This window comes from Suricata suricatta, chromosome 1 (genome assembly GCF_006229205.1).
Source record: "Suricata suricatta isolate VVHF042 chromosome 1, meerkat_22Aug2017_6uvM2_HiC, whole genome shotgun sequence".
In the NCBI taxonomy this organism is placed as follows: Eukaryota; Metazoa; Chordata; class Mammalia; order Carnivora; family Herpestidae; genus Suricata; species Suricata suricatta.
Window position 1 is genome coordinate 147946012 of NC_043700.1, and position 17510 is coordinate 147963521.

Genomic DNA, 17510 nt, shown 5'->3' on the forward strand with positions numbered 1-17510 from the left:
CTGAGTTGTTAGCACAGAGCCCAATGCATGGCTCGAACCCACAAACGGTGAGATCATGACTTGAACCAAAGTTGGACACTTAACCAACTAAGCCACCCAGGTGCCCCAAGGTTAGTAGTTCCTAAAACTAGTGTGCATATGATCAGTTGGAAGTCTTGTTAAAAGATAATTGGACCAATCCTTACAGTTTCTGATTTAGTAGGTCAGATGTGGGTGAGATCTGATTTTTATTTGTAAACATGGTTCCAGAAGAACAACTATCCATAATTATTGGTGTGAGGGATCCATGGTAACTGGTGAAAGAGTCCCCTAAAATTTATTTATCTGTATTTATTTTTATATATGTAAATACATGTATGCATTTGTATTGTATATATACATATATGCATAATTATCTGCATTTACATATGAGTGTATATATGTAAATATAGACATTTATATAGATACATATACTGGCATATGTACATACATGTGAGCACCACACATATATATGTACACAAACACAAACACATGCATGTACCATATATACATATAAATGCTGACTAATCCAATAAGTTATATCCTTTTTTGGTTAATATTGAGCCAAACTTAATTTTTTTCTCTGGGACATCCTTAGGATTTATTGAACTGTTCAATGTGTTTACCAAGAGTTGGGAACTAAATAATTTATATGAATAAATTCTTTATAAATCCTAAAATCTTATTTTTACATATATATAATGCATTTACAATATACACAGAACATGTAAATCTATTTGAGCTTTACAATATGGTTCCTGTCTTTCTAGTCTTTCCCTTATGTGTCCTTTAATTGTGATGATATGAATAGATCCTATTTTCTTATATCATTAAGCTTTTGTAAAGAGTCTTTGTACTAACTATATGTTATCACTCACCCTCTCCTTCTCCAAGCTCATTCAATTTTTTTTTTTAAGTTTCAACTTTTCATTGAACCGCGTACAGAAGGGATTTATGATAAAAGACCAAAGACCATGTCATCTGGGGACACCTCAGACCATCTTTCATTGTTTCCACTTTTTCTCAGCTGGGACAGCAGTGGTGGAGGAAGCAAAACCTCTTCCTAGTTAAACACCAGGGTCGACCAGCCCTACATTGCTGATGAGGCTCCCGATACTGGCATCTCAGGGCCTTTGCATATAAGCCACACCAGAAGGACTTTCATGACTGTATTAATCTTATCCAAATATCAAGTTTTTGGAACATAGGAGGGACACTCGTATTGTTTTTGAATGCATTAATAAAATAAATTGACATATACTAACTGTACCTGAAAAAAATTCAAATGAACACTAGATTTTAAAAACCTAATTGAATAGCATAATTGGTAGGTGATCCATAAATCTAAAACAAATCGACATTCCTGCCTAAAAGCAAATGAAGTGTCCTTAATTTTACCCTAAATAGATGCCTTGTGTTTCAAAAATGCTAGAAAATTAAGAAAGATTCGCCCTATTAATTATTGCTGTTGCACTTGTTGCTTCTAATACATTCATTCATAGATACCAATTCCAATAAAATAGCAGAGTCACAAGTAGAATATGGCTATAGCATTTATGCATTTAATCCAAGGAAATATGGAATCACAAGATACACAATGCATGGGGACAGGGTAAGGTTGAGAAATGTTTGGACCCAGGCATAGAACTTATAACTTGCATGATAAACACATGTTTTGACTTCAAGAGAGATAAGCTACAGAAACAGAAATATACTGGCAAATCAAATTCAACAGCATATAAAAGAAATTATCCATCATGATCAAGTGCGATTCATTCCTGGGTTACAGGGCTGGTTCAATATTCACATATCAATCAATGTGATACATCACATTAACAAAAGAAAAGATAAAAACCATATGATCCTGTCATAGATGCAGAAAAAGGATTTGACAAAATACAGCACCCTCTCTTAATAAAAACTCTTGAGAAAGTTGGAATAGAAGGAACTTACTTAAACATTATAAAAGCAATTTATGAAAAGCCCACAGCTAATATCATCCTCAAAGGGGAAAAACTGAGAGCTTTCTCCCTGAGATCAGGAACATGACAGGGCTGTCCACTCTCACCACTATTGTTTAACATAGTGCTGAAAGTCCTAACATCAGCAGTCAGACAACAAAAGGAAAGAAAAGGCATCAGAATTGGCAAAGAAGAAGTCAAACTTTCCCTTTCGCAGATGACATGATACTCTACATGGAAAACCCAGCAGACTCCACCAGAAAGCTTCTAGAACTGATCAATGAGTTCAGTAAAGTTGCAGGATACAAAATCAATGTACAGAAATCAGTTGCATTCCTATACACCAATAATGAAGCAGAGGAAAGAGAAATCAAGAAACTGATCCCGTTCACAATTACATGAAAAACCGCAAAATACCTAGGAATAAACCTAACCTAGGATAAAAAGACCTATATGATGAAAACTATAGAAAACTTATGAAAGAGATTGAAGAAGACACCAAGAAATGGAAAAATATTCCCTGTTCATGGATCAGAAGAATAAACATTGTGAAAATGTCATTACTACCCAAAGCAATCTACACATTCAATGCAGTCCCCATCAAAATTGCACCAACATTCTTCTCAAAGCTAGAACAAGCTATCCTCAATTTTGTATGGAACCACAAAAGACCCCAAATAGCCAAAGTCATATTGAAGAAGAAAACCAAAATGGGAAGCATCACAATCCCAGACTTTAGCCTCTACTACAAAGCTGTCATCATCAAGACAGTATGGTATTGGCACAAAAACAGACACATAGACCCATGGAATAGAATAGAGAACCCAGAAATGGGTCCACAAAAGTACGGACAATTAATTTTTGACAAAGCAGGAATGAGTATCCGATGGAAAAAAAGACTGCCTCTTTAGCAGGTGGTGCTGGGAGAACTGGACAGCAACATGCAGAAGAATGAAACTAGACCACTTTCTGACACCATACACAAAAATAAACTCAAAATGGCTGAAGGACCTGAATGTGAGACAGGAAACCATCAAAATCCTCGAGGAGAAAGTAGGAAAAAACCTCCTAGACCTCCACCACAGCAATATTCTCCATGACACATCCCCAAAGGCAAGGGAAATGAAAGCAAAACTGAACTCTTGGGACCTCGTCAAGATAAAAAACTTCTGCACTGCAAAGGAAACAATCAAGAAAACTAACAGGCAACTGACAGAATGGGAAAAGATAGTTGCAAATGACATATCAGATAAAAAACTAGTATCCAGAATCTACAAGGAACACACCAAACTCCACACCCGAAAAACAAATAACCCAGTGAAGAAATGGGTAGAAGATATGAACAGACATATCTCCAAAGAGGACATCCATATGGCCTACAGGCACATGAAACGATGCTCAACATCACTCATCATCAGGGAAATACAAATCAAAGCCACACTGAGATACCACCTCATACCAGTCAGAGTGGCTAAAATGAACAAACCAAGATACTATAGAAGCTGGCGAGAGTGTTGAGAGACAGGCACCCTCCTACACTGTTGGTGGGAATGTAAACTGGTGCAGCCGCTCTGGAAAACAGTGTGGAGGTTCCTCAAAAAACTATCCATAGAACTCCCTTATGACCCAGCAGTAGCACTGCTGGGGATTTATCCAAGGGATACAGAAGTGCTAACGCATAGGGGCACATGTACCCCAATGTTCATAGCAGCACTTTCTGCGATAGCCAAATCATGGAGAGAGCCTAAATGTCCATCACCTGATGAATGGATCAAAAAGATGTGGTATATATATATATATATACATATACAATGGAATATTACATGGCAATGAGAAAGAATGAAATATGGCCATTTGTAGCAAAGTGGATGGACCTTGAGGGTGTCATGCTAAGCTAAATAAGTCAGGCAAAGAAACACAGATACCATATGTTTGCACTCAGAGGTCTAACAGGAGAACAGGAGAAACTAATGGAGGACCATGGGAAGGGGAAGGGGGAAAGAGCGCTGGGGAGAGAAAGGAACGCAAAACCTGAGAGACTATTGAATACTGAAAATGAACCAACGGTTAAAGGGGAAGGGGAAGAGGGAAGGGAGATGGTGGTAATGGAGGAGGGCTCTTGTGGGAAAGAGTGCTGCTATATGGACACTGGGTGCTATATGGAAACCATTTGACAAACTATTAAAAAATAAATAAACTCAAAAAAATTAACAAAAAGAAAAATATCCCAAAAAAGCTGAGCCATAGCTTACTAAAAAACAAAACAAAACAAAACAGACAAAAAAACAGAAAGAAACATGGTCGAGAAGTGGTTTGAAATGGGATGAAACAAATATGTGAAAACCAGCAGCCAAAATATGTACACAATTTTAAAAGCAAAAATTTGTGTGGAATTTCACACCTGGCTACATTATTAGTGTCCTTTGTAGAGAACAAGAAAAAATATTCTTAGACATGGCATGAGTCAGAATAACAACCTTTGAAAAACCAATAGAAATTTAAGAAGCAGTCATGATAAACAAAGGATAATTAAAATCAATAACTAAACAGCAGGAAAGAAGCAGAATAATAAAAGAGATCAATAAAGTAAAAGGGATTAAATGGCCTTTATTTAAAATGGTTACAAACAAACTAAAAACAGTATTGAGCAAGAATACACAGAATATAAAATTAATTATCTGCTTCTAATATCCAATTATGTCAATTAATATTTGCAGTAAAGATCAGCAGAAACATATTAAGGAATAAGTGAGGTAATTCTTTCAATTTTCAGAGTTTAAAAACATTATTTACTTTATGCCAACAAAATATTTTTTTCTGGCAATATACTAATGCTTTTAACCATAAACATTCAAGTATGTGATATTAAATAAAACTAAGAATAAAAGTATGTGATAGTAAATAAAACTAAGCACTTAAATGTTTTCAAGAACATAGTCCTCCCCACACCCAGATCAGTCTCTAGTATCCTTATCATTATAAATTCTTCCAATTATTTTCCCACCTGGTTTTCCAATAACCAATTATATACATGATTAAAATATTTTTTAAGTTATTGCTGTGTCCTACATGAGTGCTAAATAATGTGAAATTAAGTATGAATATGATAGACTTATTTTTAATGGGTAAAACATCACTGCCACATTCTTATCATTAAGAATAAAATTGATGAATGTCCTATAATATAACAAATTAAGTTTCAAATATGTAAAATGAGTAGCATCACAAAATAACTTGGAGTTTTTTCAATACCAATCAAATATGCAAGCATTTGAAAAGAGTAAAGTAAATGTAAAAACACAGCATAAATAACATGAATAGAAATACACATTAACAATGTTATATTTTTAAAAACAGTGAATATAAGATACAATTTAATGCTATAAAATTGAAAGATTACAAAATACAGTTTAGAACCTGCTTGGGATTCTCTCTCTCGTTCTCTCCCTCCCCCTTTCCCACTCTCTCTCTCTCTCTTTCAAAATAAATAAATACACTTAAGAAGAAGTGTGACATTTTAGACAAAAATACTCTTTAACTTAAAAATAGAACTACATTTTTTTCGTATACTTAGTAAAATTAATCACAACAGTGTAATCAATCTATAATCTAGCAATATTTGATCAATTCCATTAAATTCAGAAACAAAACATGTATGACTGCTATAATCATCATCACTCTACATTGGGACATTTTTGTCACTTTTTAACACTGAAATAGCAAATGAGACATTGTATTTTAGATACAACTGTCTATAAATAAATTTTACAATAGCTAAACCTATCAAGTATTTTAGAACTCAAAGGACAGTTATGCTAAATAGACAAGGAGGTGACTGGAAGGATGTCCATTTTTTTTAATAAAAAAATTGATGTGCTGATATTTGTACAAATGAAATTTTGAAAAAACAGCCTAATTTTCCAACAAAAGGAAAAAGTTGAATGAATTACTACAATGCATTCAATGTAATACTATGGAGCTATTAAAATCATACTATATATTTATAGATGTGTAAAGTTATTCACTGGACAGCAAGCTGCAATACACATATGATGGATGAATTATTGAAATAAATTTGTTTATATTTTGTGTATGTTTCTGAGATATTTAAAATGAGAAATCTTAAAGAATTAGCAAAGTGTGGTAATATGTCTTAAAATACAAAGAAGAATAGACAGTAAATTTAATGTAAAAGAAAAGAGACCCAGTTTTTTAATGTATTTGTTATACCAAAAAATTCATTTAATATCATTAGAATAAGTGCAAATTATCAATAGCGATGGTACCATTGACTGGACATTTAACAATAGAATAGGTTCTCACTACACATTAGAAATTAAAAAGATAGTCTAGCAAGATTACTGGTATACATATATTTTTTAAGTTTCAATTAAAAATAAGAAAATTAGTTAGACATATTGTTGATATTAACGTAAAGAAGAATCTCACAAAATTAAATATTCATTAACCAGTCACTAAATACTTGACTACATAAAATGAAAACCATCTATATACCAAAGAAATGTATATGAGATTAACAAAGCAAACAACAAAATAAATGTGAATCATAAAGTGTCTCGATGTATAAAATCTATACATGTTAATTTAAAATTGACAAATATGGGTGTCTGGATGGCTCAGTCAGTTAAGTGGCGACTCTTGGTTTGGGCTCAGGTCATGATCATGAGGTTTCATGAGTTCAAGCCCCAAATTGGGTTCTGTACTGCCAGCACAGAGCCTGCTTCAGATTCTCTCTCCCTCTCGCTTTGACCCTCCCCTATTCTGTCTCGTTCAAAATAAATAAATAAATAAACACACTTAAAAAAATTAAATGACAGATATGCTAATTTAAACAATTTTTTAAAAGAGATGTGAAGAAATAAAGATAAAATATGTGATTAAGTTTTCTAGTACTTAAAAAGCAAATAGATGTGATAGGAAGTGTTCCAATGGTGATTTGAGGAGCCAACAAATCCTCTAAACAAAAAGGATGAGGAAATCTGGACAAACATCAAAATCCACCAGTTCAAAACGCAGGAAATTAACCTCTACAATAAATTTTAAAAAACGTTATTCAAGAAAAACTACTAAACCTTGCTCAGAGCAATGGATGTCTACAGCATTTTTACATCAACATCTTCCCATGCCCTATCACATCTACCAGTGCTGTGACAGTAGCCAAAGGAGTAGGAGACTCACTGCCAGGAAGAAGAGTTGACTTTTCTAATACAGAGTCATTACTGAAAGTAATAGCAGTATCAGTGGCAATTGGGAGGTCAACATCATAGCTGTCTGAATGTTCAAAAGCCTCTGTACTACTCAGGAAAGACTGAAAAGTGTCTTAGTTATATACTAAGCTTAGCCAAATATGAAATCCTGCACAAGCAGAAAGTAAAAGCTGGGTCATATTTGTAAACTCTCTGAAATATAAATGCATGATTCAACCCCAAGACTTTCTGGCTCAAAGTCCAACAACTGACCAGTCACTGACTAACCAATATGCTATGCTGACCCACTAGTCAGTTAAGGAAGCTACTCTAAACATTAAAAAAAAGGAAGTCAAGGAGCAAAAACATTAGTGACTGTACTTTTATAAAGTACATGATTTCTGCAGAATTGATTCAGAAAAGTCACTAAACAAAAAACAAAGAACAATTTTGGTAAGGGGAAATCAGAATCCAATGTTGCTACAATATAGTATCTAAAATATTTGGTTATTAACAATACCACCAACAGGATAACAACATGCAGAGAAGCAGAAGGTTGTGGCCATCATAGGAAAAAACAAAAACAGTGAGTCATAAGAATGAGAGCATTCAGTTACTCAAACTGTACAGTTATTCAAACCTTAAAACAGTTACCATATATACATATTCAAAGAATCAAAGGAAACTGTTTAAAGAATTAGAGCGTATGTGGCAATGCCTCCTCAAATAGAAAACATCAATAAAGAGAAATAAAGTTGAAAAAAGAAAAGGAAAATAGAAATAATGGCAGTGTGGAGAAGTATAAGAAGTATAATAAAATATTCACTAGAGGGGTTCAGTAGGAGATTCAAGGCGAAAGAAAGAAAGGATTACCAAGCTTGAAGTCAGATCATTAGACCTTAGTCAGTTTGGAATAAAGAAAAAAAGAAATAAGAAAAAGAATAAAGAAAAGCGGAATAGAAGCTCAGATACTTATGAGAAGCTATCAAACTGGGATGATTGTCCAGTTTGACCTATTCTTCATTCTTGATAAACTCTCCAAATAAAATAATTTCATATTGAAATGAGGCATACTGACAAATGAGTTTTGCTACAACTGAGATTTATTTGTTGTATTATGGAGACATTATGATAGGACTTATTTGTAAGATCCTTTAATCTTTATCTACTTTCACCACCTTCATGAGTTAAATTTACCTGTTTTAAAGCTTTACAGTACCATTAAATAAAAGTATGTCATATGACATATAACATTATAAAATATGGAATGTGACTAGCAAACATTTTCTGTTCATTTTCAATAAAAGTTTAACAATTTAACTATATTTCAAATGAATAATGGGTTCTGGTCTGGCCTGTAAACATGTTAAATTATTTGTTTGTTTGTTTTATTTTATTTTTGAGAGACAGAGACAGAGGATGAGTGGAGGAGGAACAGAGAGAGAGGGAGACACAGAATCTGAAGCAGGCTCCAGGCTCTGAGCTGCCAGCACAGAGCCTGACACGGGGCTCAAACTCAAGAACTGTGCGATCATGACCTGAGCCAAATTCGGAGCTTAACAGACTGAGCCACTCAGGCACTCCTGGCCTTTAAACATGTTAAAGTAATGTGTTAACAAACGTACCAAAAAAACATTTAAAGGGAAACAACACAATCCACAAACACTTTTTTAAAAATTTTATTTATGTATTTTGAGAGAGAGAGAGAGAGTGCACACAAGTAGGGGAGAGGCAGAGAGAGAGAGGAGAGAGGAGAGAGAGAGAGTGGGCTAAAGAATCCCAAGGAGGCCTGTGCTGTGCATGGAATCCAGTAGGGGCTTGAGCTCACTGTGAGTTCATGACCTGAGCTGCAATGAAGAGTTTGTCACTTAACTGACTGAACTCCAGGCTCCCCTTAACTAAACTTTTTTTAAGTTACCCTACTATATATAAAATTTGGTATTAAGTTCTGGCATATTTAGAGTAACTTTTATTGCTTTTCAATATCTGGTATAACTTTTTATCCACTGATATAACTTTTTACATGTCTGTATATAACTAGCCATGAACTTAGTATGTCAAATGTTAAGATTAAACAGCCAGTCAACTTTTCAATTATTTTCAAAACACATTCCCTTCCTATGAGAATAGAGAGGTGATGTCAGCCCTAAGTCTTGAGATTTTTAATCATGTGACAGAGAAAATTTGTATTCAACTTAAGTGAATAGAGCATTTTCTTCAGCAGAGAGACTAGAAATTTGTCAGGTGGGAAATATCAATGCAGAAATGTTCCACAGAGACACATGAATTCCACAAAATCCCTGCACTATAGTACTTCTCTGGGAATAGGTCCACAGATTCCACAGAATACAGGATGAACACAAAACAGCACATGTCTCAAGTCTGGTTGAAGTGAGGCTAAGTTTAGAGTTTGTTCTTTCCTCTTTCAGACACAGATACACCAAATATATCCCAGAACCATGTTGCAGATATTTACACCTCCAAACTTGGGTAGAGGAGATTTATGGTTTTTATGTGATCGGATTAAAAGTTTTCCTAGCACTAGCAAGATCAACTTGACATTTAGTAGGATATTTTCAGTTTCAGATCAGTGTGGTTTGCTTACTATTTTTTTTTTTACATTTCTGTGTTTTTAGGAAGTTCAGTAGCCTAAAACAAATCTAACATTAAAGGTGGTACATGTTGTGAATACATGTTGATTTCAGCTCAGATCTAAGCTTTGTCTTTTTCACAAAGAAGTGTCTGTGCCTAGCTGGCAAGTTGGTGGGGACGGATAAGCAGAAGGCTACTTGTGTGGGGGTTTGAGGCTCTCTCAAAAGAACTCACAGGAAGAGAAAAAATTAAAAAAACCAAGGAGGTTGTCTGAATACACAAAGGGAGAAGAGAAAACATGAATTTGAAGAGATCAATCATTTGGACATCTTCCTTCTAAATCCAAAGAAAAGAAAGACTGCCATCAGCAAACAGAGAAAAGTGTTTCCACAAAATGCAACATTTCAGGACCTGAGCACAATTTGGTAGTTTATAAACAGACTCTGACCCTGAAGAAATAGTAAGACATTCTTCTCATGGGTTGTACCAAAGAACTTATGGGTATTTCCAGTGTATCCATGGTGCGGTCTGGGAGACAGTGAATGGAGTGGTATTCAGCAAAAAAACTAGCACGTCCAGCAGGCATAAGTGTCTCTGGAGGGCTTCTATTCTGTGAACTCAACCCCACTGAGTGACAGAAGTAACAGTACCCAACAAAGTGGCAGGAGGAATCAGAGGATGCTATTGTCTGGACTTATTTCACTAGTGAGACAACTTGGGAAATCTAAGAAATTTAGATGGATAGAGCAGGAGCCAGAAGGAAGGCTGAAGTTTTACATGAGCCAGTGGAGAAAGAGCCTGAGAAATATAAATTATTTCTGTTAATGGTACCCCACAGGTTGGTAAAGCCTGTGGAAACTCTATTCATGGCAGTGGTGCTATTCTTAATCTGTTTTGACAGAAATATGAATACACACATATACTTCCTTGTCCTCTGAGAATTACAGGGTGTGTGGATACTTTGTATCCATACCTATTCGTATTTTTTTTGGTCCCACATCTGTATTTTATCAGTTTGCACATACTAAGCAGGACTTATTCCATGTACCTGTTTAATCTCTGCCTTCACATTCCCATGTTATGCTTCTGTCAACAGAAACATAGTTTTTTTACTCCAAAACTATTACCTCTAAGCTACACGTTGTACCTCTTGTATTAATTTCTTCCAAATTAAAATCACTTCCAGGTTGGTTTTAACTAAACCATTATCCCCAAAGAGATACAATAATATTGACATAGATAATAGGCATATTTCTAAATATGATATTCTATATTATAGGTAGTAAGTAATAGATTCGAGTGTTAGGTTTAATTTACAGTCGCATGTTAAAAACACAATTTAGGCACACAGAAATTTTCTAAAATGATTTTCAGAGCAAGTGTAAAAGCTTATATTAATAAAATCACTTTGAAATGAAAGATTGTTTTCCCATGCAGTTATTCCTATGAAGTACTCTTGCTTTTCCTGAATTCCAAGTAGATTAGTCTAAACTGCATATATTCGGTGCTAGACAACCAAATAGGATATGAACTTTAAGATATTTCCAAATGATCTATTAAAATGTGTCTCTTTATCTTACATATATATAACATGTAATATCTTCATATTACATGTAATATACACATAGATATATATATTCACATACACATATATATAACATGTAATATGAAAGTAAATTATCACAGCTGAAATTTTCCCTGTGTAGGAAATTTCATCATTGTTATTCTTACTGTTAGCAGATGTGGTAGACAGAATAGCAGAAACCAAAAAATGTGTAGGTACTAATTTCCAGAACTTGTGATTATGTTTCTTAACTTGGCATAAGGACTTTGCAAATGAGATTATGGTATGGACTTTATAATGGGGGCATTATCCTTGATTATACAGGTGGAACTAATGTTATCACACAAAGTAGAAGAGTGAGGCAGAATAGACAGAGATGAGACTGTAGGAAAAAAAGTCACAGAGAAATGTAAAATTGTTGGCTTTAAAGATAGATGAATGCTGGTGTAAGGACACAAGTCTAAACCAAACAGACTCCATGACAGGCTTTAAGTTTCCCCTCTGACCTTAAAGGCCTAAGTTTCAGTTTCCCCGAAACTATCAGGCAGTTACACATTGCCCAAGGCAGGAGAGACCACCTTCACACCCAATCAGAAAGGCCAGCAACCACTCTCCACATTCCTAAGGGTGAGGTCTGTAGACAGAAACTATAGATAGGACCCTGCTGCCTAATGTTAAAGTTAACCCATTAGTCGCCAAACAAGACCCTGAACACACTGTAATTGGTTGATTTTAAAGGTACTCTAGACGTTATGATTGGGTCCTGACAAAAGTAACAAACCCTCTAAGCAATGTGTATGGTTAGAGCTACTGCCAATGCTGTTATGTGATAATGATTGGATCACTGTACCTGTGTCACAATTTCTTGTAACTCCCCCTTCCCAAACCCCATAAAAACCCTGCTCAGCCCTTGTTCGGGGCTCTCAGCATGGATCCACTGCGTTGGTGAAGTCTGTGAGCCCGAGCTTAAGCCTGTAGTAATAAGTGCGCTTTGCTTTGGCATGGGTGACTCGGTCTCCCTGGTGGTCCTTGGTCTTTGGGGACGATATTGCAATCTGGGCATAACACTGGGGCGCCTGGGTCGCACAGTTGGTTAAGCTTCTAACTTCAGCTCAAGTCATTATCTCACCATTGGTAAGACGGAGCCTGGCAGCAGGGTCTGTGCTGACAGCTCAGAGCCTGGAGCCTGCTTCAGATTCTGTGTCTCCCTCTCTCTCTGACCCTCCCTCACTGATTCATATTCTCTCTCTCTCATAATTAAACATTTTAAAAAAGATATATGAATGAGACCAAAGAATTCTGGAATGCGCTAGATGTTAGGAACCTTCAGAAAGGAACATAGCCCTGATTTCACCTTGATTTCCAGTGTGTTTGACTTCTAACTTACAAAACTGTTAGATAGTAGATTCATGTGATGTTTAGCCACTTAATTGTGATCAATTGCTATAAGAGCAACAGAAAAAAATATTATCATCATTACCATTATTATCATATAGTAAATATCTAATGAAAATAAGCTCCCCCATACCTCCACGAATGTCACTACCTTCCAAGTTTAAAAAGGTGAACTTTGGGAAATGATCTTAATAATGAGTGGTCTCACTTTGACTTCATTTTCACCTGACCAATTACTGCTGATCTCAAAGTATACTGAATATGTCTCTATCAAACTCTTAACAGTCTTTTAATATTCAGTGTCCCTATTGTAACTTCTCTTTGCCAAATTTATTCAATTTCTTTTTTTTTTAAGTTTATTTATTTAATTTTAGAAAGACAGAGCTCAGGTGGGGAGGGGCTGAGTAAGAAGGAGAGAGGGACAATCCCAAGCAGGCTTTCCATGGTCAACGCCACAGAACCTTAAGTGGGGCTCAACCTCATGAAACCCAAGATGATGACCAGATCCGAAGTCAAGAACCAGATGTTTAGCCAACTGAGCCACCCAGGTGCCCCCAATTTTTTAAATGCCCTCCCAAAGGGATAATTGTTCTTCCCGCCAGCACCATGCAAGGTTGGGAATATAGATGTTTTATGCAATAAATATTAATGTAGTATGCTGTTGCCTTATATTTAGGATCTATTTTATTTCTATGTAGAGATTAGATTGGTTATTAGGCTTTCATATTAGGCTTTCAATCTAAGATCTTATGTAAACCTTCATTTACTGTAAGGTTGAAATTGAAAACCTACATTTCCCAGACTCTCTTTTAGCTTAGATTCTGAATGCAAATTAGATTCCAGCATTTGAATGCTGAGTAGGTATAGGGAGATTTGAAAGGCAAGAATTAAGCAGAAACTTTTCCTTTCGTGGCTTTTGGCTGTTACTACTCAGGAGGTGTGAGGGTGCCCGACTCTAGTGTTTCAGGGCCCAAACCCCAGCTTTTTCCTTGTTAATAGGCAGAGGGGTGCAGGGTCTTAATCTGGTGTCTCATTCCTGGACAGCAGCCCCAGGAGCACATTTTTCAGCTTCCTGAGTGTTGGGCTGTGTTGGCAAAGGTATAGATTCTTATTCCTGGCATATTTTCAGTTGTGACCTCAGAGTTAGTGCTCTAGGAGTAGGTCAGTTCTGTAGCTCTGGGAGTTATTCTGGGACACCCCAGCTTAGGAACTGTTTCTTCAGACCTGGCAATGCTTTGGTAACCACATAATTTCCTGTATGAAAGTTCTTCGTGTCTAAAACTGCCTACAGTAGTTTCTGTTTCCTGCATGGATCTTTGGTAGAAAAGTCTATTTAGGAGATCTAAAGATACATTATTCATAGAAAATTGCTATGCTATTTGTGACAAAAAGTTGAAGTCTTCTCTATTATTAAATGGAGAATTAATTGTAAGGTAATTACAGCACCTTAATTACCAGACATCTGCATCTATAAATTCATGAACATAATTTTTCCTAGAATTTGAATATTGTGTATTCATTTCAGGGGCAGGGATTACACATATGCCTGTCATCATTCTAAAGAATATATTAAATGAAAAAATAGTAATTATTCAACAATACAGTAAGTATTGCCTATTTATATACCGGAGAGAAAAATAACAAAATTGATACATATATATGTATGTAGGAATAATACATATTATATATTATGTAGTGATATAAATATGTATTTATTTTCATCTTTATATCAATCTATCCACATAGATACATAAAATATTGATATAATCAGAAAAGGCATAATATATATAGATTTAATATATAATATAGATGTACAGATTTATAGAGTTAAAGGTATAAATAAGAGATATACTAAATGTAAAATAACAATTGAATCTGCATTTTTCAGAGTTATGGGCCAAATAATATAATAGCTATCTCTCTAAATATCAAGAAAAAAATACTAAAAGAGGATGTGCATGAATATCCTGGTTCAATACATTTATAATCAATTCTGCCAGCACTTCTTAACTTTAATGGCACTTTCCTCCAGGACTTAGTCTTTTATTTCAGTGGAGATTTATGAAAGCTCTTGCATATAGTCATTAAAATGAAGACCACCTCTCCCTTCAGCCCTGTCATTTAGTTTGCTTGCATTATTAGCTGGGCAAGGCACTGTATATGGTAATTATGTTCTCAATAATGGAACCTACTTAGCACACATTAAGTTTCCATTCAGAGTCACTCTTTTTGAATTTTAACCTGAAGGAGTTTGCAAATAGGTAGGCACAGCAATTTGAATCTGCAAAATGAAGCTTTTATTGCATTGATGATATTTTTAGATCTGAAAAACATTGTGTACTTAGGTATATCTCACTTTTTTAAACATTGTCTTCAGTCAAATGTATTCTATACTTTAGATTTCAAATTAGGGACAAAACTTATTAATTTATGGGGAGAGATATTTTTACTCTCTGAATCCATTCCTAACCGTGAGGTATTTCACAAACCTGTCTCTATTGGCTTTGAGTAATATTTCTCTACTAAATACTGGAGAAATTTCAACAGGAATACGTGCAACATTGAGAAACCTAACAATAAGTAGACACATTTTTTTCCCGGATATAGTTAGGCCCAGGAAAGGTGATTTTCATTTTGTGAACCCTGTTTTTATTTTTTCATCTTTGGTGAGTAAAGGTTGTAAATTTAAAGCACAATGCATTGGTTCATTCATTTCCCTGGACATAAGTTTTATGATATCCTTTCCCCAACCTACCTTATATACTAAAACTTTTAATTGCTAATAGTTAATAATTCTGCATAACAATTTTATTTTGTGACCAGGCATAAATTTATACCCAGACAATCTTCTATAATAATTATAAAGTTTTATTTTTCCAAGAGAGTTTATTAATGTATATACACATATAGTTTTTGTGTGATATGAGCATTTGATGTCATCTAATTTTTGTAATTTAAAAAACAAAAGTTTTACACATGAAAAATTCTAGGAGATAAACTTATAATTTCTTGTGACTATTTCACCCATTCACTTCTTAGAGAAGTTGATGTGAACTTCTGTTAAGTCACAGTCCCTCATTAGATCAATTTTGTAAGAGAAAGACAAAGTCTTTGTCAGTTTAGTTCACTTTCAAGGCACATAGAAATATTTATTAGCAACTGATATTTTCTGAACTTCAAGAATCTGTCAGAGTACAACCTCAAATTTACTGCCACTTTGAACAATAGAAATTTCAAGTAAGAGAAGCAACATCATTTTTTAAAGTTTATTTATGTATTTTGATAGAGAGTGAGAGAGGAAGCATGATGAGGGGAGAGGCAGAGAGATAGGAAGAGATAGAGAATCCCTGCACTGTCAGCACAGGCCTGACTCAGCATTTGAACTCAGGAACCATAAGATAAGGATGTTAGCCCAAACCAAGAGTTGGAGGCTCAGCTGACTGAGCCACTCAGGTGCCCCAACAATATCAATTTTCTAATTAAGTATCTGTTATTACAGACATTATAAAATGTCTCAACGGGTAATTCAGATTGTCATAAAGATTAGAATCATGTCTACTTTTTTGGCATGTTTCATTAAGTCATGGCTTACACTTGGGAGTAGATTAAGAATTAGCCTTTTGAGACTACTTGTTATAATTATTTTAATGATGCTTACTGAGAATATCATTTCTCTTACATTTTTCACAAGAATGAAACATGAGAGAATCACTCTGGTATCCAGACAAGGAACAATTGTATTTGTCAGCAACTGCTTATTTTTAGCTTATGAGCTTAAAGTTTAGCTTATGTAAATGAACTATTTCCTACTTTGCAGTTGCTATTCATGAATTTAGAACCAAATTTATGATCCATTACTCTTTGCCATATTCTTTGTTCAAATGTCATTCCTGGCTTCTATTTTCTCTTTACCTTTCTTCGTACATTATGGTTTTTTTTTTTTGTACACATGTTCTTGCAAACTGTCCTAAACTGTTTTTGGATCAATGAATATTATGAATAAACACATATATAGGACATCAAAAATAGTACTTTTTAAAAATTTAAATGTACCCTATATTCAATATATTTAATATAAAGTTATTAAAGTTATAAATATGACTATGTTTAAAATATTTTCTTTTTTATCTTTTCAACATCTTAATTCTTCATTTCACTTAATCTAATTTAGCATTAGTGCCCTAAAGATTTAAAACTTTAGAAGCATTTAAATGATTGACATTTTTCTTAATTGTATATATTTATTTTGAGAGAGAGAGAAAGAGAGAGAGAGAGTGCGTGCCCGTACAAGTGGGGGAGGGGCACAGAGAGAGGGAGAAAGAGAGGATCCCAAGCAGACTGTCACACTGTCAGCACAAAGCCCAAAGCATGGCTCCAACTAAAAAACCATGAGATCATGACCTGAGCCAAAATCGAGAGTGGAACATACTTGACCAATTGAGCTATGTAGGCACCCCCAAATAATTAAGTTTTGATAGATAGTATTATATAGTATATGACTGCACATTCTTGAATACAGTTCTTTGGGAGTAAGGATACTTTTCTGTTTTGCAGAGGGAGAAATGAGGTATTGAAAGGTTATATGTGTCTTCCAAAGCCAAAACAATGGAAAGGCATATATGTAAATTGAAATAAAAAGATCATATGGTTTTACTTTTGCTTATATGAGTAAAACATCTGTGCCTATTTTTTAAAATTCTATTAAAATTAGAAACCAAAAAGTGTTGCTTCTACATTATCAATAAGATTGTATAAGAAGTTATGAAACATTTT